Source organism: Adiantum capillus-veneris, chromosome 4, assembly GCF_014529385.1.
Source record: "Adiantum capillus-veneris isolate H3 chromosome 4, ASM1452938v2, whole genome shotgun sequence".
NCBI lineage: Eukaryota > Viridiplantae > Streptophyta > Polypodiopsida > Polypodiales > Pteridaceae > Adiantum > Adiantum capillus-veneris.
This window is the reverse complement of record NC_140934.1, coordinates 148,984,020-149,006,913: the sequence shown is the minus strand read 5'-3', so window position 1 is coordinate 149,006,913 and position 22,894 is coordinate 148,984,020. Positions and strand designations below refer to the sequence as shown.

The following is a 22,894-nucleotide window of genomic DNA, read 5'->3' as shown; positions in this document are numbered from 1 at the left end:
CATTCTACTCTCTTGGTTATTGTCAACCATGCTAATTATACTTATGTGTTTACTTAGTGTATCCTTTGGTAATTCAAAACCTTAGTTGCTACTCCTCTTAGCCTTTGAAAATAAGCACTTAAGTATCTACACCCACGGTTCGAATTGGTTAATTATAAAGAGTAGTGGGGTGGCTCTAACATAGCAAAATTTCCGAGGGATAGCCCCTTTCAGACTTCTTATGGCTCAATAATGATAAAGCCGTAGGCAAGTCTAAAAAGAACCCATTATAAAGATCAAAGCTCCCGAGGTGTGCATCTTATCCCACATAGTGGGATTAACAAAGCCGATTATAGATCCCAGTCCCACTTACCCTAATATAATTAACAAAATCAACCATTAATAGGCTACTTAAGGACCTCTCTTCTTAAGTAAGAAAAGAGAAACCAAATGCTCTGATACCAATGTAATGGAAATGACCTATGAACTTTGAGAATAGCGGAATTAAGAGAATTAAAGTGAGAATTTTTGTGAGATCACTTTGAGAACATAGAGGGTGAACTTAATTGATGGTAGCAAACATAGTACTTAATTAACTTGGCATGAACAATACTTTTGCAAGAGAGAGAGTATTAGAGAACATGACAATAGTTGAGGACCGGATTTACTTGGAGCTGTTCCCCCCTCCAAAAGGCGTTTGTATTATAGATTCTCCTATCAAGAGAGACTTGGTACAATAAAATCTTTGTATTCCTTGTGACCTTGGTGATGCTATCAAGATGGAAAGATTCATGCATCACGAGCATAACATAAAATTTGCAAAAAGCATAACTATCCCAAGCCTCAGTCCCAAAGCCTCAAACACCTTCGAAGGTAGAGAGAGCTAGCGGGGGATGAGGGTAGGGAAGAGGAAGAAGAATCATCCATAGGAGAAAGAAATAGTTCCTCACTTATCATCACTCTTCTTCCTCTTCATTACTATTCTATTATGCTATGCTAAGCAAGGAGTTCCTCTTCATTACGATGCTATTATGCTATGCTAAGCAAGAAGTTCCTCTTCATTACTATGCTATTATGCTAAGCAAGAAGAGTGATGATAAGTGAAGAATTATTTCTTTCTCCTATGGATGATTCTTCTTCCTCTTCCCTACCCTCATCCCCCGCTAGCTCTCTCTACCTTCGAAGGTGTTTGAGGCCTTGGGACTGAGGCTTGGGATAGTTATGCTTTTTGCAAATTTTATGTTATGCTCCTGATGCATGAATCTTTCCATCTTGATAGCATCACCAAGGTCACAAGGAATACAAAGATTTTATTGTACCAAGTCTCTCTTGATAGGAGAATCTATAATACAAACGCCTTTTGGAGGGGGTGACTGGCTCCAAGTAAATCCGGTCCTCAACTATGTTCTCTAATACTCTCTCTCTTGCAAAATTATTGTTCATGCCATGTTAATTAAGTACTATGTTTATGTTGCTACCATCAATTAAGTTCACCCTCTATGTTCTCAAAGTGATCTCACAAAAATGCTCACTTTAATTCTCTTAATTTCGTTATCCTCAAAGTTCATAGGTCATCTCCATTACACATCCTATTTGAAATACTCAAACACATATGAAGCACCCTCTCAAAGAATACTCTCTAGATTTGCAACAAAATGTACTATTTGAGTTGTACCCGACAGAGGGTCTCTCTCTGTATCGATGTTGCTCCCACTTTGCCTCTAGCAAGGCTTCCTAATAGATGATGACATGCTTCCATTGAATGCACCATTGGCCCGCCACCAAGTTTCAACCTTGCACTCCAGCCCTCTTGGCTGGATTCCACACATAATCAATACGCTCTCTCCAAACATGGCCCATGCCACCTTATGAGATGCAGACTTTTTTGGTCACTACATGGCATTTCTCGAAGGCATAGCATTTCATAAACTTTGTGGTGATTTTTCCACAAGATGGTGGGGCTTGGTATACCTTATGAAGCAACAACTTGAAATCTTTGACCAATTGTGGTTGCACATGATTCAAGTATATCTTGAGTCCCTTCTTGTGAAACTATTTAAACATTGTTAGCCACTAGTCATCAGGGAGGTCTTTGTCACTTATGTTCTTTGGAAGGACCCCTTTTATGGGAAGCCCATACTCCTCATGGAGCTCTTCAGTTGTATAGCATAATCTAGTAAGTTGAGGGTATTCCTCCATTTTGTTCCTTCCTACAATGTGAAATAGGCAAAAGCAATTAGACATCTTACTTTATGTTTTTTTATGACAGAAAAACAATTGAAAAATCTCGTGGACATTGCACAACTACTTAGTGTTAGAGTTCATTATTGGATATTACCAAATTTGGTGCTTTAACCAAATTTGGTGCTTTAGAGTACCAAATATAGTGTTGTACACATCCTTCACAATTTAGGCTTTTACAATTGTTGATGCATTGAAAGTTTGCAAAGTTCTCTAGTAGATAGAGCACATATATTACTTGCATGCAACGCAAAATAAATATATAGAACATACTTTGCATGCATGCAATTCAAATGAAAGAAAACATTCCATGCACCCATAAACCTTGGCTCTCTTTTGTGGTAGACATGTGTTCATCCTAAACAAAAGACCCTTTTGAATGATCGACAACCTTGGGGCTCTTTCTTTAGGGAGCTTCTTTCCTCCTCCAAATTACCCTCTCCTTTATTGATGCTGCGAAGAGATTTTCTTTCCACAAGTTTCATTTTCCATAATCAAGTTATATTGAAGGTGTGCCCTTCGTCTTGCTCTTCATTTCAGAGCTAGTCTTGGTGGTAGCCTTTCTCATAGGAGTTCTCATATTGACGGGAGCAAGCGAACCCCGAACCTCGACGGCCTCTAAAACGTCGGGGGCCGAATGGCGCGCCTCGAGCACGGTAAAGCGAACAGTGGGCACCACCTAGCTTTGAGCGGCTAGGACGCAAACCACGATGATATGAACACTGCAAACTTACACACACACACACACACACACACACACACACACACATAGAGAGAGAGAGAGAGAGAGAGAGAGAGAGAGAGAGAGAGAGAGATTTGCAAATGATGAAAATCCTCGGGGGGTGTGAGGGAGAATTATTTCTGCAGTATTTACAAATGGCACGCCGTGGTGATAGAGAGATAGGGAGAAGAGATGGTGCAAACTACTTGGTGCGTTCTCTAAGATGCCTCAATGATTGTGAAGCTTGCTACCAAGAGCGTGTATACGTGTGTGCATCGACCATTGGAGTCGAGAGATGGACATGGCTCCCTTCGCATGGTGCAATTCCCAAGGAAAACCTAACACACAAGCCCCCTCCCCGTGATGGTGATAGTGTCAATTCTTCCCACTACACTCTACCAAGTGCTGACCTCTCATGAACTGCCCCCCCCCCCCCAGATAGTGACCTCTCAGTGCCAATTTATAGGTGTTGGCTGCTTGGATTATGGTAATCCTGATGTGATTAGGGTAAGCTAATCAGGGAGACAAAGCAAGTGGTGGGCCCGGTGTGGTTGACCCTTGCTTTGTTTTGGGAGGTTATTAAAAGATGAGAATCTCTAGGTGGGCCTTTGTGACCATCACCTAGAGAGAGGGAATTTACAAAGTGGGAATTTTCAACGGCTTGGGTGAAAACTGAAGAAATGATGAAAATAACTACAAATTACTGAAAATAGTGGCGTGGTTGCGTAATGCCAGCGAATGGTGCGTTGCCGATGCGTCGTTGTAGAGAGTACTTCTTTTCGGGGTCGGCTGGGGCATGCCTTCCGCGCATTTCCTCTTTTTGTTGTTGGTGGTGCGTGCTTTGGGTCCTCCTTCTTTTTGTCGATGTTGTAGTCGTAGACCTCCTTCGGTTTTTTTTTTGTATTTGTGTGTGGTGCGTATATGCGTGTGTGTACGTATTGGTGCATGAGTGAGTATGTGTGTATATATGTAGATGTGGGTGTGTGCGAGCATGCATGGGAACGGGGTGGTAATATATATATATATATATATTGTTTTTTTTGTTTTTTTCTTTCGGCCCTGTTGGGTTGGCGGACTGCTGCAGATTACGCGAGGGTGAGTGAGGGGGGGGGAATGGTGTGTGTGTGTGTGTGGGTGTATGTGTGTGTGTGTGGGTGTGTGTATGTGTGTACAGAGAGAGAGAGAGCGAGTTAATTTAGCGCCTTCTCAGGCCTGCGAGGGAGAGAGAGAGAATTTATTGCGGGCGGATTGGAGTTGTGTGCAGAGCGCGAGGGAGAGAAGGGGATGAGTGGGGAGAGAGAGAGAGAGTGTGTGTGTGTGGTGTGTGTGGAGATAAGTGGGGAGAAACTCCCGTTCCTTGCGCACCTTCACAGGCTAGGACGAACGAGAGAGAGAGAGAGCCTGCGGCGGGAGGGTTCGACGCCAGAGAGAGAGAGAGAGAGGATGGGTAGGTAGGAGGGTGTGTGGCACTGGATCCTTCGGGCTGGGTCCGGGAGAAGGAGAGGGGAGGTGGCGGCGTGGCGACAAAGGGTGATGAGGGGGGGGGAGGGGGGTTGTTTTAGTCAATGGGCATCTTGGGGTTAGAGAGAGAGTATATAATAAAGGCGGGTTCCCACGGGGGGGGGGGGGGGGGGAGAGAGTGTGTGAGTGAGGGTGGAGATAGGGAATGGGTGAGAGAGGATGGGTGTGTGTGTGTGTGTGTGTGAATGAGAAGGGAATGGAGAGAGGGAGAGATTCCTTCCATGGTCTGCGGGGCCACTCTCCCGAGAGAGAGAGAGGATGGGTAGTTCTAGGTGAAGATGGGGGGGGGGGGGTATAAAGCTGGTGGTCCGCCAGGGTTGGGGAAGAAAACAGGGGGGGGGGGGGATATGGCCGAAGGGGGTGTGGATGAGAGGAGAGGTAGGGGTAGCGGGCCAAGGGAGGGAGAATGAGGCCGAGGGTGAGGCGAGCGGGTGGGGAAGAGAGAGGTAATATTTCCGGCCATCGGCTTGCATAGAGAGCGAGGGAGGGGTGTGTGTGGGGGGGGGGGGGGGGGGGGGGGGGGGGGGGGGGTTATTGGGGTAAACAAGGTGTCGGTAAGGGGGAAGAGAGGATATTAGAGAGAGGTATGTAGGGAAAATGTGTGTGAGAGAGAGAGAGATAGATTGAATTATCGTCCACGGAGGTCAGATGTGACCTATGGGACCGAAAAACAACGCATACAAAGATTCCTTCTAAATGAAGGGCAGATACATATCGGACTGAGGGTCCAGTGATGGGTGAACAAAAGAGAAAATGGGATGGGATGAACAAAACTTAAAATCTAAGGGGGGATAGGTGAGAGGGGAGCCATTTTAGGAGCTCGAAACTCCTGAATAATGGCTTTACCTCCTCGATAGACTGGCCATTTCCCTGCCGTACGCGCTGCTCGCACCTTTTGTAGTTATGTCTTCTTCTGCTTGAGTTGGCCGGGGGTAAGATCTTCTGTGAACCAGATTTTAGTGCCCTTGAGAAGCCTTGATTGTTCAAGGAGTTTAATTCGGTCCTCTTTGGTCTTGAAAGTGAGGATCGCATGATTGGTGCAATGGTCGTGTGTGATGGAGTCGATTGTTGGTGTATTCCACTCTATCATGTGGGTTGTTGTCTGGATGCGGGCAATCGCTTCATGGAACTTGAGCTCTCCCTCCCCTTTCCAGTCACTTGGTAGCCCACCAATGCGAACATTGAGGGCGATCTCCTCTTGCCGTTGTCGCTCGCGTAGCGTGGACGCCACACGGTCGTCCACCTTATGAATGATGGCTTCTTGCACTTGATTTGTGACTGCTTGTGTAAGGGTAGTCTCCACTTCTTCTTTTGTTTTGGTGAACTTGGTTTGCATCTGTTCCGATTCCTCTATCTGGTGGTTCTCCACTGCAGTTAGCCGGGTCTCGATGGCGATGAGCTTTTGTTTCAGCTCGTCGTTCTCTTTGCGGAGTCTTTCAAATTCGCTTTGAAGATGACTGACGTTGTCCGTTTTGGGGGGTGTCGCCACAACCCCAGCAAAGGTGAGTCTGTTTTGGGTTGAGGCGCGAGTGGCCATGGTTTTACTCGAGGGGTAAAAAACTTGAGTTTATTGTGATTTAAATCGGCAGAGCTTAGAGTGGGCTCGAGGTTACTGTGATTAAGTAGGCAGAGCTTCGGCTTGAGGTTACTATGAAACAGAGCGAGTTGGCTTGATGTCAGAGCTTGAGGTCTACAGCAGAATTGGCTTGAGGTCGATAGACAGAAACAGAGTCGGCTTGAGGTCGCAGTAGGCCGACACAGCTTGAGGCCGAAACAGAGATCGGGCTTGAGCCCGAAATGGATGTCGACTTGAGGTCGGCTTTGTACAGAGTCGGCTTTGAGGTCGGCTGGTACAGAGTCGTGGGCTTTGAGGTCGGTTGGTGCAGAGTCATCAGAGCTGAGTTGATAGAGAGCTTCGAGCGGTGCTGGTTGAAAAGGGAAGGGGCAGGGCTATGGCTAACGCCCCCCCAAGGGCAGCCCCTCGCCCACGGGGGAGCTTGGGGGGCTAGGGAGGGCAACGGCTTCGAAGAGATGCTAGGGTTTGACAGAGAGAGAGAGAGAGAGAGAGAGAGAGAGAGAGGAGAGAGAGAAGAGAGAGAGAGAGAGAGAGGAGAGAGAGAGAGGAGAGAGAGAGAGAGAGAGAGAGAGAGAGAGAGAGAGAGAGAGAGAGAGATCTCAGTCGATGCCTGTCGGGAGAATAAAGCTACAGGGAGAGAGAGAGAAGGGGTATCTGAAACCGAGGGCGGCCGGCTAGGCTGGGGCATAGACGAGCGGGGGGGGGGGGGGGGTGCCATGCCCGTAAAAGCGTCGGGAGGTTGACCAGGCATTGCCGAGCCTTCCAACAGTGTCGCCAAGGCTTCGGCAAGGGAGAAATAAGTTTTTTTTTCCTTTGATTTCCAAAAATCGGCTATCAATATCACTAGCCCTCACACAACAAATGGCACAAGAAGAAGAGAGAGCAACAACAAAACAAATGCAACTAAGAAGCAAGGACATGGTAATCTCTCTTCTCACATGTGCAAACCTGCAACCCACCCACAACTACGCAGACCTATTATACTTCAAAATGTCACCATTTCCAGTCATGATAGCCACCCCACCCACGCTTTCCTTCGCACGAGTGGGGGAGTGACATTTTCATTTCAAAATTAACTCATCAATAGATTTATTTCTTTTAAAATTTCATTCAAATAGCTTATTGAAATAGTCTTGAAGCACCAAACAAGTAGATTATATATATATATATATATATATATATATATATATATATATATATATATATATATATATATATATATGCTATGCTCACTCGTGCTCTCTCTTGTCATGGCTTCCCACAAGCTTCATCCACTATAGCTGATGAGTCCCAACACAAATTTGGAAGCAAGTAAACACATATTGCGACGGCTCAGAGTTGGCAAAGACATGGATAATCTTGAAAAGGACGTTGAGCTACAACATGTATCATATTTTGGTAGTTCTATTGTTTTCTATTTTTGGTGTTTGTGCTTTCTTTCTAGTTTTGTGGTTTGTAAGTTTAGTGTTTTTGGCAGCCTTTTGGTAATGTTTTTGAGCTCTTGGTGGATTTGGTAGTTTTGATTTTGATATTTTGTTGTTTTTGGTAGTTTTCTTGGTTTTTAATTTTACTATATAAGCATATTTTGGTATAGTTTTTGAAGTTTTGTGGGTTTTGGTATTATTTGTTTTTGGTGGTTGTGCTCTTTTGCTAGTTTTGTGATTTTTAAGCTTACTATTTTTGGTAGCTTTTGGTATAGTGTTTGAGTTGTTAGTGGTTTTGGTAATTTTTTATTTTTCTATTTTGTTGGCTTTGTTATTTTGGGAAGTTTTGGTAGTTTTTGGGCTTTACTTTTTTTTTTTAGCATTTTTGGTAAAGCTTTTGAAATTTGTTGGTTTTGGAGGTTTTCATATTATCTGTATTGGAGGTTAGGATTCTGTGCTAATTTTGTGGTTTATAAGTTTATTATTTTTGGCAGATTTTGGTACAGTTCTTGATCTCTCTGTGGTTGTGATGGTTCTAGTACTTTTTGATTTTGGTAGTTCTTTAGTCTACTAGTTAGGCTGCTTTTTATAGTTTTGGTGGTTTTTTTGATGTACTTTACTGTCAGATTTTGAAGTAGCTCTTATATTGGTTTCACTAAAGTTTGTTGATTCTTTTCTATGGTTTGTATTTCTTGGCGGGTAGAAAATTTTGATGGATTGGTGGTTGAAAGATATGTGGCTTGTAGTCTAAGAGTTTCTTCTAGTGGACATGTTGGGGGGTTGATACTTTTGATGGTTCATTGATTCTATTGGTAGGTAGTTCTTGGTGACTAGTAGTTTTTGGAAATTTTTCATTTTAATTTGATTTGATAGTTTTTGTGGTGTCTAATCTGCTTTTTGTAGCAAGCGTTTTGGTGGTTTAGTTGTTCTTGATTTGGTTGTATTTGATACTATTGATGTTGTTGTTACTCTGCTTTTGGAACTTTCCTGTTGGTACTCTCCTTTTGAAACCCTTCTTTTGGTACTCCATTTTTTGTGTTGCTAAATTTTTTGCACTCTGTTTTTTGGTTCTCTTCTATTGGTACTTTGCTTTTGGTGATGGGAAAGAGCTGCGGAGGATGATAGCACATAGAAGACATAGAGAAGACATGGAGAATATACAACATATAAGTACTACACAAAAAGAGAGAGATAGATCATTAGGTTTTAGAGCCTTATAAAAGGCTTGTACAATGTGTTCACACATAGAGTCCGCTCAAGTTGTTCTGAACCCAACAATCACCCCCTTCAGCCAAACTTGGTATAATCATCATCATAAGTTTACTCCTATGCTCTACCAATACATCTAGGTATAGTACTTCATACAAAAATGGTGGTTCTCATAAGGATTCATCACCCATGGTTCACAAGAGTACTCATCCTAAACTCACAAGGTAGTCCTAAGGTAATAAAAATCATACTGTTCATAAGGAAAGGTCTTAACTCTTGTCTCTTATTTCCTTATTTGGGGAAATGTCTAATCCCTTACAAATTTTAAAAGCACTAACGTATCTTGATAAATTTTTTAATAAGAATATAGGATAATAAACATACAAATAATGTTCTTCATGAAAGATGAAAATCTTTGGTATACCTATGAGCTACAAGAAGACGAGGAATTCCAAAGATCGAGCAAGATTTGTCGAGCAAACCGAAAAACGAGCAAAACCAATCAAACAAAGAGGACAAGATACAAAGCATTTTCAAATCTTGGTACATTTTGGGAATACTTAATTTCACATGATAAATCTTGAAGCTAGCAAAACATGAAAAATTGTTTATTAAATTTCTCTACATCTAGAGGCAACTCCACATATATTAAAAGAACCAAATATTCTTTTCGATGTGCACATTCCATGGCTCTCTCTCTCTCTCTCTCTCTCTCTCTCTCACACACACACACACACACACACACACACACACACACACACACACACAAAAGAATCGAGTATCACTAATGATCAGCATCACATCCTATGATATTAAAATTGTCTTCTTCTTCTCCTCCTCCTCCTCTCTCTCTCTCTCTCTCTCTCTCTCTCACTCACTCACTCACTCACAAAATCTATTTTTTCTTTATTACATAATTTACAATACAACATTCTCTTCTTCACCTTCTCCTTACCCTTTGGGTATAAATGGCAGTACATACTTGTAGAATCGGCATAATCTTTACACATTTATTGCCAGCCCCCTTCATTGTTTTCCCCACAAGGGCCATTATGAAGGTTATTAGAGTGCCCATTTTGATAGCCATGAGATGTCGGAGGTCGCTTTGGTTTGTCCACCTTGGGCTCAAACTTCAGAGACCTCTAGTTGCCCATGTGTACGCTCCGACGACCGCACAAGATCATACAAAGTGGCCGGTACTTCGAGCTCTTCCACCACTTTGGCCCTGGCTTCACCTATTAAATCATCTGAGGTCCGCTTGTCCTCATCATAGACTCTGATAATCACGTCCGCAACTTCTTCATCTACTTCGAAAAAAAAACTATGCTTCCAGACGGGATTGGAGCCACCAGCTTCCAATGTTTTGCTTTTTTGGTCCTTGGTTTTGTATGAAATGAGTCAATACGGATCATTATCTCCCAAGAAAACGTTTTTCAAGCCTTTGCCTGCGATTAAGAAGACTTCAACAATGCCCAACACGGCCAACACGGTGGTTACAAAAGTATTGGACAAGAGAACGCAGAGGCAAAGAGGCTATGCGCGTGCGCGTCTCTTGGAAGATTTCAAGGCGATGCTCTCTATGTAAATCCAACCTTCACTGCTCAGCGAAAATGGCCATAGAGAATACCCCAACCTTGCCTTCTCTCTCTCTCTCTCTCTCTCTCTCTCTCTCTCTCTCTCTCTCTCTCTCTCTCTCTCTCTCTCTCTCTCTCTCTGCCAAACCCCCTCAAATCAGCCCACGGCGACGCGGACTGATTTTGGAGATTTCTAGGTCTGTCCAGTTGCGAGGTGCTGCACGTCTTGAGGACTGCATGCTGAGCTTGTGGAGCATTGCAGGCAAGGTGCTACTCCCCCTTGGCACGATCAAGGCTTGCTGTTGACCGCTGGGGTCAACAACACAACATAACTGAAGTTTTGTACCAAAGTCTTATCTTTTGTGAGTTATGAAATGCTGCGGATTATGGCTATAAATGTCATTTGTAATGAGTAGTTATTTTAGTTTCAGAAGCCGGGGTGCAATGGCACTTCCAGATTGTAAATACAGAGCCATTTGACCCTTTCAACCCCATTTTTGGTTAAACCTAAGGTAGCCTTATATATAAGGTACCTAGGTCATTTTTGTAAAAAGAGACTTTAATCATAATCAAACTTTAGCGCTGCCGTCTACTGTGTGTGAGAGAGAAAGAGAGTGAGCGTGAGCTTCATCCTCTCGCTACGCCCGGCTCGCTCAACACATTGGAGATCCGATTGCACCATTGCTGTAGGCTCGAGGAGAGCTACGTGACAACGCCAAGCATTCCACGCGAGACAAAGTGCACACGCCGACGCATCTACGAGCTATTTGTGGCCGTAAGTGTATCAAACGATGTCTGTTTTCTGCGTGCTAGTAGTCTATAGAATCGTGGCGACATAAGCTACGCATAGGTACTCATAAATTTCAGTTTCGGGCGCTTTCAAAATTCAGCTATGTCATCCTACGCGTTTTCCGCAGATGGGTTTAGAGTGAGGGTTTTGAGTGTAGAAGCTTAGGGACAGGTGTATCCTAGTGAGGGGATGGTGTTCCTTAAGTTTCGTATGAATCTGGCATGATTAGGTGAGTTACCTTTCGTATGTGTGTATATGGCTAGGTGGTGTAGTTGAGAGCAGTGAGGTTCTTGATTGTGGTTTAGTTGGCCTTCCTGAGTGTTGTATGTGTAGGATGGTCTCAGCCTGATAAGCTAAAGAGATTTCCTCCGTGTGCCTATCGTGTCATCTGTGTCCTCGATTGACATTATGTTGATCTAGGTAGTGCTTGCATGCACTTCATGGGTGTGTGAGTCGCTCCCGTCCAACATTGGCGCCGTTGCCGGGGACACAAGGACCTAAGTAGGTTTCCTACTAACACTCGTGTGATGGTTGCTTAATTTAGTTTCGGCTAAAGAAAGCGTTTTTCTTAAGTGGATCCGGAAGAGGATATTCCGCGATCAAGTGGATAGCCAGGAAGCGTGTGTCTTGCCAAGGGTCTGCAACTAGATAGGTTTAGTTAGGATCTGTGGATTAGAGTAGTTGTTGGTGGTTGTGATTTGTGAGGTGATAAAGCGTTTACTAGTCCGTGTGTGGCAGTGAAGCATTTTTCTACTCATAGATGCAAAACCCCATATGATTTGTAGGAGTAGCTTTAGGTAAGTAATCCGATTCTGATCTAGAGCTATTCAGCATTGAATTATTTGCTAAAGTGCTTGATTGCATTTGAAATCACGGAAAAGTGTGCTTTTAAGGGTAAAAATGCATTAAACAAGATTTTGTGGATATTTTTGTATGACTGACTGATGCTGTGTATATAAAAGAGCATTTGCAAGGGTTCTGTGAAGAAAACCTGCAATTATGTAAACATAGACATCCTATGTGTAGGATGTCTCAAGGGGGTTCTGGAGACCAAATTTGAAAATTCTGACTGCACTAGTGGGTTCGGAGGGTAGGTTTTACCCTATTTTCATATTGACTTGGGTGTTTTTCCCTATTTTTGTTGACCAAAAGCCAAAAGGCGGAGACAGAAAACGTAAAATTTCAGAAAAGGCTTAAATTGAGTGATTTTTGCATGCTTTTGCAATTGCGAAGCATACTTGCACTTGTTGAGAGCATAAGGAAGCATCAGGGACACTTCTGTCTCAAAAAATCAGCAGTAGACATCCTACGGAGCTGCACGACAACGCGTAGGATGTCTACAGGGTGATCTGGTGGAAATTTTGAAATTCTGAGTTGACCAGTGTGTTCAGAAGGTAGGTTTTACCCTATTTTCACCTGGAAAGTGGAAATTTGACCATATCTTGACAGGATAAGGCCAGATAGACTGAAATTGCCAGACATCCTATCCGATTTGTGCCAAAGCATTATTTTGAGACCAAAACCATAATATGGCTGCATGAACATGTCTTGAATGATATATTGAGTGACTGAAAGGGGTTTCACCTCATTTGGGTGAGAAAATTGGGTTTAAAGCGGACTTTAGCACTTTTGACTGAAAAAAAGGCAAGAACAGCTAAAATTTGGGACTTTTGAAATCCAAACCAAAATCTAAGCATACCACTGGGTTACCGACATCAAGGGGAAGCTGTGGGACAAGTCTGGGGTCAAATAGGCCAAAAAGACATCCTACGCGAAAGACATCCTACGCGTAGGATGTCTTCACCATGATTTAGCACTCCAAATCAACCTCTGAGCATACCACAGTGATCAGCACCTTAAGGAGAGTCTGTGGTTCAAGTTTGGGTTCATTCTGAGCAAAAAGACATCCGACGCGTAGGATGTCTATTGCATAATTCTGAAACCAAAATTCTACTGTGACCATACCATGCTGTCATATAGCCTTAGATAAGCCTCCTAGGCAAATTTGGTCCAATTTGGAGTTGATTTGACTTGGGAATTCATCAGAACAGACATCAGGCTTTTGAAAGAGATTCTTGATCATTTGACCAACCTATAGGTGTCAGAATCAAAAAGTAAAAATAGCTGTGAGTTTAGTACATCAAGGGGAAGCTGCAATGCAAGTTTGGACAAAATCTGAGCAGTTAGACATCCTACGCGTAGGATGTCTCTAGCTTGATTTAGGACTCCAAACCAACCTATGACCACACCACTGTGATCAGCACATCAAGGAGAAGCTGGGGTGAAAATTTCAAGTCATTCTGAGCAAAAAGACATCCTACGCGTAGGATGTCTCAAGGCCATTTTTAGGTCCAAATGAAATTCTGAGCATACCATGGTGTTGCTGGACTTAAGGGGAGTCTCTGGACCAAATTTTGTTAAATTCTGAGCATATAGACATCCTACGTGTAGGATGTCTCTAGGCCAGTTTTAGGGTCCAACTGTAATTTTGACCATACAGGAGTGTTCACAGTGTTATAGAGATCCCAAATCTTCTTTTAAAATTGAATTTGGACTCATTTTGACCATTCTAAACTGCAATTCACTGTTTTGGCCATAACTTTCACAAACGGTATCGGATTGAAAAAGTTTTTATATCAAAACGTAGCCTGAGAGCGGCTCTACAGATCTTAGAGAAAAACATGAACTAAATGCATGCCAACGGCAACCATTTAGTTCAACTTTGAAAAAAACGTTGTTTGAGGCCTCAAAATTCATTCGGAAGTCGGGGTGTCTAAAAGCGACAATTTGCGAGAATTGTGACGAAATGGATGCGGTTTTGGACATAGTTTCGACTTTTCCCTAACCAAAGAACTTGAACACAGTGGACTAAGTCTACTTCTACTTGAACCAAGCAAAAGCTCTTAAGCCAAGAAATCATGTTTACCCTAGATTCAAACACAGCTTACACAAGCTTGGAGACCCCGACGATAGAGGAATATCCTCCCACAATGGATATTCCAAACTTGCAATTGATAAAGATCCATCTTGTTGAGAGAGTTTGGATGATTGGTCATGAGAGTGAAGGACTATATAGATACATTGACGACAATGAGGTCAATCTTTATAGGTGCTCAGATCCATACCTAGAAGAAATAACGGATTACAAGCTCTTATTTGTCTACACATACGGAGTTGACTGTCAAAGGAGATCTATAGTTGTCGACAAGTATGGACGAGAATACAGAGTTGTAGAAAGCACAAATCCACAGACTGTACTAGAAAGAGGTGAATATTTGGTCAATGAAGGACCACAAATGCCTCCACCAAACACGAGAATTCCTATAGGAATTCCAAGAAGAGAGCCACCAGGATTCCCTTCAAGAGCAATAACGAGAGAAGGATTGGAAGATTCTCTGGTTAGACTTGTAGACAATCGACGAGTTAGACCATCCCAAGTCCAAAAATGGGTAAACAAAAAATACTCCAGAGATAAAGATCTGAGAGATCACGTAGCGGCTTTTAGAAGAGTGATTAGAGCAGAGGACGTTTCAGATTTTGCAACACAATTTGCGAGATTTGGATTGACTCTAGAAGATGATGCAGCTACATGGTTCGACTCGGTGGAAAAATGGGATTTTGAGACCCTAGATGAGTTGTTTGAGGAGTTTATTGAAGAATTCTCGCCAAAAGGCATTGCTCACAACACGGTCTCGCAAATCCATAGATTCAAACAGAAAGAGAATGAATCAGTACGCAAAGCATCATTACGGCTCAAGAGATATGTTAAGATCTGTCCGAGAGCGGAATTACCTACGCAAGCACGATTGATGCTGATCTTTATCCAGGGGATGAGACATGTGGGCCTTCAGAAGGATCTGTATATGATAAGGAGGATGACGCTAAACGAGTTGATCAAAGAAGCTCTTAATCTAGTGGATAACTGTGAGGCATACAAAGAAACGCACTTAAAGAGTCAAGGAGATGACACATCCTCTCAGCACAGTGTTTCACAGATAAGTGAGTCCATTGCCAAGCCAACGGCACCTAATGATCAAGAAAAGCTTATCGACGACTTGGTCAAGAGGTTGATTCCTTTTGTAAGGTCTGATTTGGGAGAGCCGAAGTGGTGTAAAATTGAGAGAAAATGGACGAACCATACGGGGGAAGAGTGCTATTATAGCATGGAAAATTCTAGGGAGAGGTATGTACAACCTGTTCCAGAAGCACCTACTCCACCTAGATACATTACGGGGAATGCGCCAGGACCAGTAGGAGTTTTAAGGCCACAGCTTGTCTTAGGACAACAACCTCCGCTGCCAGGTGCTAGAATGTCGGTAGACATGAGATACATGCCAATGATGGAAGCATCAAATAAACCAATGCCAGTACCAGCTACAATGTGGTATAGCAACCAAAGTGAGTACTACCCTTCGGAGAAACAAAATGTGAGAGAAACACATGGAGTGGTGAGGCCGATACAACCTCCACCTCCTGGGTTTCAGTCGAAAGAAAGAAGGTATGAAATGGACGAAAGGACATTGCGATTCATTGCAAATAGCGGCTTATCTAGGTCAAAGCTTGCTTATAGCCAAGAGGAAATGCTAAAAGAATCTCCTCAACCAGAGACAGATTGTCTCAAAAGTCGTGACAACCACTTGGTCAAACAATGTCCTCAGACGGAGATCACTGAAGTAAATGCCTATTGTCTTGAGTGTGGCATCACTCACTTGATCCCCGATTGCCCGAAAAACCCAAACCAAATCAGGAAGATCACGACAAATGTATCAGGGATTGTTCAGCTCCCTAGTAACTCAGAAAATGAAAATGTTGTACCAGTTCAAGTAGTTACGAGAGCACAAGCTCAAAAGAAAGTTGATGAGAATCCAGAGACAAAGAACACGGAAAGTGACACGAGTCCAAAGACAGATGATGGACCAAAGACAGACGCACCTAGTCAAAAAACCATGAGCAAACGAAATAGTTGGAAAGCTAGAAAGACTAGGATAAAAGCACGCAGGGAACGAGAGCAAAAATCCCTAGCTGAGAAGCTTACTAAAGCCGAGGAGAAGATAAAACAACATGAGGAAAAGGAGGCACCTTCTCTTACACAGATGGTTAAACCTCTAGAAGAACCATCCACGGATGAGAAACCGAGAAGTGCTAGTTCAGGAGGATCTGTGTTGGTAGAGAAGGTTAATGAGACATTAGATGACCTCTTGAAAGCCTATGATGTGAGGCTCAAAAACAACCAAACCCAAGAACACAGGTGGATGACATATCCCGATGCAGAACTAGAAAAGCAAAGATTTGAAATGTGCCAGAAAATGATTCAAACAGCCCAAGATTTACTAGAACCACCAGTTGCAAAACCTGAGGATGTGATCGGTGTCATGCCTACACAAGTAATCCCACCAAACCAGGAACTAAAAGAGCTAGACTCTAGTCATGAGCACAGACCAAACCTCAAAGACCCAGCATTAGAACCAAGGATAGTACTGAATACCACGGATAACTCTTCCGAGGGATTTCACCAAGCTATACCTGAGGATTGTAAAGAGGTAGATGGTCTTGACGAATTGTGGAAACAAGTCAGAGAGGCCAATGAAGCCGATGACCTAAGAAGACGAGTAGACAAGACTGGTGATGAACGAGGAGTGTTTCTACCACCAATAGAGGAATTTGAGACTGGATCTCAAATGAATCTAGACGTGAGATCGTATTGGGGTGACAAAGGATCTTTACAATCTATGGATAGTCAACCCCATTCGCTAAGAACACTACCGTCCTACATGGGAGAGTACGAGACCAAGTCAGACGTGGTTGCAGTCCCATCCCAGAGACTGTCTCCCAACAAGGCCATCGATTCAAAGGGGCTAGTAGATATTCTGTCTACCCCAGTCACCTGTACAATAATGTTAGCCGAGTTGCTCAGAATTAGACCAAACATGTGGGTAAATGTCTAGAGAAATTTGGTGTAAAAACCCCAATGACTCAAATCGAGGAACGCATCAAAGAGCTTGAAATGCCTCAACTAAATACTAGGCCAGTGCCATTAAACAAGGTAGGCAAGTATTACAAGGGAGAAGATGGAAACACCACCCTTCCTATGGAATTCAATAATGTAAAAACCATGGCAATCCTTGACAGTGGAGTTGGTATGGCCATTGCAACCAAAGAGGTTTGAAAAAAATGGGGAAAACCTGCCTTGATATCCACACGAATGACCCTGCAGCTTGCAGATGGATACAAGGAAAAGCCCCTAGGACTGCTAGAAAAAGTACTTGTTACTTCTTGTGGCATTGAATATGAACACACTTTTTCTGTTGTTGAATTTGGCAAGAAGAACAACTATGAAATCATTTTGGGAAGACCATTCATGCGACAATTGAAAATGGTCCAAGATTGGGATTATGACCATATATACCTGAGACATATGGAAACCATAACAAAGGTAAACTTGAGGGACCATAGCTATAGGGATGTGACGAGAACACCGGTTGAGGAGTTTGATTCCGCCACAGTAGCAGGATCAGAACTTCCAGCTTGGTTAGGTAAGCCTAAAGAAATGTGGATGTGTGGAGCTTCACAATGTGGTAGCTTGAAACGTGAGGAATGTATCCTAGAGCGGGTTATAGAGGATATGGACTATATCCCAGAACCATTTCCTGAAGAAGAGTTAGAGCCTTTTGGATGGGAACACATCTTGGCTACTCTGGACGTGTGCGCCGTGGAGGATGCTCCCACAACAAAGTTTTGTGATGAAAATGGCTATGATGTCGTTCCTTATTTTGCAGTGAGTGTAATCCAGGAAAACGAAGAGAACCAGACATCAACAAGCTCTCGAAATAAGGAGCAAACAAAGAAATGTGGAGAATCAAAAGATGAAGAAGACGACGAGTTCTATGACTCTGTAGAACACTTCAAGCTTCCAGAAGATCAACGACCCGGGAATCAATGTCATCGCTACATGAATAAAGTGCATCAAAAGTGGATTCCAAAGTCCTCGGTGAAGACACATCCACCACAAGCATCCTCATACATGGCTCCTAATAAGGATGCAAAGACTCAGCTAGGAGGAATACGACCAGAGCAACGAGCTAACAATGCTCTAATCAATGGGCTAGAAAAGTTCTCCAAGAAACTACCACCTACAAGCAAACAGACATTAACTTTCTACTACCAGCCAAAAAATCAAGGGAAAGTACAAGAAGTCAACCTTGCTGAGGATAGTAGCGATAGTGATGAATCTTACGACATCTCCTATCATCAACTCAGGCCATCACTATCACCAACCCCTTCAGCAACAACCATGATAGGTCAAAAGAACATGACAACAAGTCAAAGCCAAAACGCTCGACAAATCTGGATACCAAAAAGCCAGATCGGCCAAAAACAGATATGGATCAAGAAGACAAAGATCTCTAATGACAAATCACAAGATCCAACACCAAAACAAAAACAAGGAATGCGTGTACGAACGGGTAAGAATATCACAAAGTCGCAAGCTTTCACAACTCACGTTTGGGCTCCAAAGAAGTTGATTCAAGCACAAAAAAGTCAGGAATTTATTTGGATTCCAAAACAACCACAGTATCAACTTTCAAAGCCTAAATCTCGTCCCCAACCAAGCGTACAAGGGCTGAAGTAAAGACCACTGTTGACTCACACAACAAAAAGGTGGATCCCGAAGAAGTCTCTTCAAACACAAACAAAGCAGGGGCAAGTAGGGGTTCCCAAACAAGAGCCAGCAACAAAACAGCCAATAAATGCAAAGAAATGGGTCCCAAAGAAGAACAACAAAACTGCTGTCAGTGCATCGCCGCTTGAATTCTTACAATTCTTCCTACGATTACAGTACAGTTAGAAGAGAGCAAGTCGCTTCAATTAAGCAATGATACAGGAGCTTCAAAGACCATTACATTGCTTAAAATAGGAAGCATCGCCAACAAATGCCAATAAGCAAATTGCTTATACCCACATCTTGCACAACATAAATCTTTTCCATGCATTGACTGTGTATGCATAATAGGGCTACATTACAAGGCCTGCATAGGCACAACTTTTAATTGCCCAAGCACAACACATACCCTTTGCGATACCCTGTCGTAAAGGATGACTCCAAATAGGAAGGGGGGAGGCATTCTGAATGCGGACCTAACATTATGACTATTAGAGGGCAATGTTTTGTGAGATGCATTGAATTTTTGCGTTTTATTGTGATAATTTTTTGACGAAATTTAGAGTATATGCCCTCATAGTAGTGTTACAGAGGAGTATGGGGACGAAATCCATATATGAGCCCCTAGGGACATGTGTATAGTGTACATAGCATTTAGATTTCTATTTGAATGATTTTTCTTTTGTTGAGTTGTTTTAAGATTTTCATTGTTATTATTAAGAAAAATAAAAAAAATCCATAATCCACATGAAGAAAAGATTGACGAGAGGCCTGAGCCCTACAAAGAGAAGAAGGTACAGGGAAACGATGAAACTTCACGAAGTATGTCTCAGCAGCCACTACAACAGCCAAAGAACTTGTCACAAAGCAGTGTCAACATGCAACCGACAAGTCATACAAGTCAGAGTCGAGTAGCTAAGCCACAAAATGAGTGAGGTGTTAGTCCCAAAACTTCAAGTAATATTCTCTGTGGTCTAAGCGTCTTAGCTATTCTAGGTACTGCTCAAGCTGGAAGAGTTGAGCATATTTACGTTGTGTCGCTCATGCTGGTATAGGTGAGCAAAAGAGTAAAAGTCTAAGTACTTAAGTCTGGTGAAGTGAAGGAGAAGGTCCAAAAGACACTCACGTACTGAGCACAGTGAGATACGAGTGGAGAAACTTCTACATCGAAAACCCTTCTTGGAAAGGTGGAAGCTATTGAGACATCTTTTGATGTCACATGTGCTACATTTATTCCTCGAAACACCCATCATCTCCTTCTTTCACATTGCATGCTTTTGTTGACAAATTTCTCATATGCATATAGAGTGTCCCATAATTGGCACTTGCATCAGGCACTCTTTCCGTGTTTCACCCAAGCACTCACCTTTCATGAACATGTACTTCACGTTCAACTGCTCAACTCCAATAAGAGCGTATACCAAAGGCATTTTTTTTCCCACCGGGTTTTTTCCCTTTGGTCATCCAGGTTTTAGACCCTAATCTAAGGGCACCTATCACCATCCTCTTGTACATATTCCTTCTACATCAACAATAAGTAAATCTACTCAAACCAATTGACAAATGAATTGGAGCACCAATTTCAGATCATAGCATACTTCTCCTCAATGGCGAGTCGAAGAATGGCCTACAATGACAAAGCTGCAGACAACACTAACAACATGATTGCACAGGAACAAAGAAGTCCCCAATGAAGAAGAGCAGACATAAGGGTAATCAGAGGACCTCAAAAGCTTGTCCTTGATAATGCGCATCGAATGTTCGGCAGGGTTTTGAACCTCAAATTAGAATAATAAAGTCCTGGATTCGGCCTGACATACAGACTTTGCATTGGAGTGCAACTTGGCCTAAAGAAGTTACGAGTTTAGCCATACAATTTCTACAAAATCCTTACAAAGTTGTCATTGGCTCACAAGATCAGAAAGCTAGTCACTCAATTCTACAGATTGTAGAAGTTGTTTCTGAGAATCACAAATACTCATTGGGTTCTTTTTGAATTTAGATCTGGCAGTAGACCTATAATGACATAAACAGATGCTGCAGCTCGGAGCGTGGATGTGAAAGACATAAAGCTCGTCATCAATTATGATTTTCCTGAATCATGTGAAGACTATGTACATCGGATTGGACGAACAAGACAAGCTAATGCAAAGGCTATAGTCTATACTTTCTTTCCAACAACAAAACGACAGCAAAGACCACATCGCCATCGACAATCAGGTCATGTCGGGGACGACATGAACGTGGAAGGGGGGAATGCTGACAGCTGGGTCAACAACACAACATAACTCAAGTTTCGTACCAAAGTCTTATCTTTTGCGAGTTATGAAATGCTGCGGATTATGGCTATAAACGTCATTTGTAATGAGTAGTTATTCTAGTTTCAGAAGTCGGGGTGCAATGGCACTTCCAGATTGTAAATACATAGCCATTTGACCCTTTCAACCCCATTTTTGGTTAAACCTAAGGTAGCCTTAGTATATAAGGTACCTAGGTCATTTTTGTAAAAAGAGACTTTAATCATAATCAAACTTTAGCACTGCCGTCTACTGTGTGTGAGAGAGAAAGCCTAGAGTGAGCGTGAGCTTCATCCTCTCGCTATGCCTGGCTCGCTCAACACATTGGAGATACGACTGCACCATTGCTGTAGGCTCGAGGAGAGCTATGCGACAACGCCAAGCATTCCACGCGAGACGAAGCGCACACCCCGATGCATCTACTAGCTATTTGTGGCCGCAAGTGTATCAAACGATGTCTGTTTTCTGCGTGCTAGTAGTCTATAGAATCGTGGCGACATAAGCTACGCATAGGTACTCATAAATTTCAGTTTCGGGCGCTTTCAAAATTCAGCTATGTCATCCTACGCGTTTTCCGCAGATGGGTTTAGAGTGAGGGTTTTGAGTGTAGAAGCTTAGGGACAGGTGTATCCTAGTGAGGGAATGGCGTTCCTTAAGTTTCGTATGAATCTGGCATGATTAGGTGAGTTACCTTCCGTATGTGTGTATGTGGCTAGGTGGTGTAGTTGAGAGCAGTGAGGTTCTTGATTGTGGTTTAGTTGGCCTTCCTGAGTGTTGTATGTGTAGGATGGTCTCAGCCTGATAAGCTAAAGAGATTTCCTCCGTGTGCCTATCGTGTCATCTGTGTCCTCAATTGACATTATGTTGATCTAGGTAGTGTTTGCATGCACTTCATGGGTGTGTGAGTCGCTCCCGTCCAACACTTGCTGAGAAGGAAGTGTGGCGAGAGAGAGAGAGAGAGAGAGAGAGAGAGAGAGAGAGAGAGAGAGAGAGAGAGAGAGAGAGAGAGAGAGAGAGACACACACACACACACACACACACACACACACACACAACAATCAATACAGTGTAAAGAATACTGCATCATAGAATATGGGAGGGGAGGGGAGGGGAGGGGGGGGGGGGGGGAGAGAGAGAGAGAGAGAGAGAGAGAGAGAAGAGCAGCAAGCCCAACATCTATATATATTTTCACTTGGGGATTAAGATAGTGTAAGCTATGGCAAGTAGCAACAAGGCGGCGATGATGGTCATGGTGGTAGCTTACGTGGCCTGATCCTACATCTGAACCATAAGGCATGTACTGAGCACAACAGCCTCTACATCGAGCATCACCACCACATCTAGACCTACATGAAGCCTAGCGTGAGGATGACGGCCACAACCTCCTCGCGCCTTCTCGTTCAGTGTTTTGGTGGTCAACAATTTCCTTAGCTCTTGCACTACCTACTTTTGTGACGATCGCATCTACACTTATTATATCTGCAACATCGCCTGCAACTGCATGTGCTCTACCTAGCTGGCCACCTCCTTCTCGCGCCTTCCTATGCATTGTTCTGTCATGATCGAACTAAGTGGAAGCCAGCAATTTCCTTTGCCCTCCCTCCTAGTACTCTTCAATTTGTGTATGTCTCCCTGCGTGCTTTGGCCCTTATCCGTCATGCCTTGGGCCTGTGTATTCCAGCACATCAAGAAATCTCAACCGTCCATTACATTAACGTTCTTATAGTGAATAGGACAGGAACAGTGCAGTCAACATAATTCCACCAATGGAATTCACCTAGAGAGAATTCCAGCCAATCGTGTCACACAAACAAGATTCTAACCAATCAAATGCAAGATTGGGCATGATGGATGGGAATCTCCCTCACCCCCACTGTTCCGGAACACGGAACAGGCTCGGCC

General features: G+C 43.1%; 1 pseudogene; it reads right to left on the bottom strand.

Moving 5' to 3' along the window:
* Nucleotides 1-9,681: 9,681 nt before the first annotated feature.
* Nucleotides 9,682-22,541, bottom strand: LOC147460142 (elicitor-responsive protein 3-like; annotated as a pseudogene).
* Nucleotides 22,542-22,894: the final 353 nt, after the last annotated feature.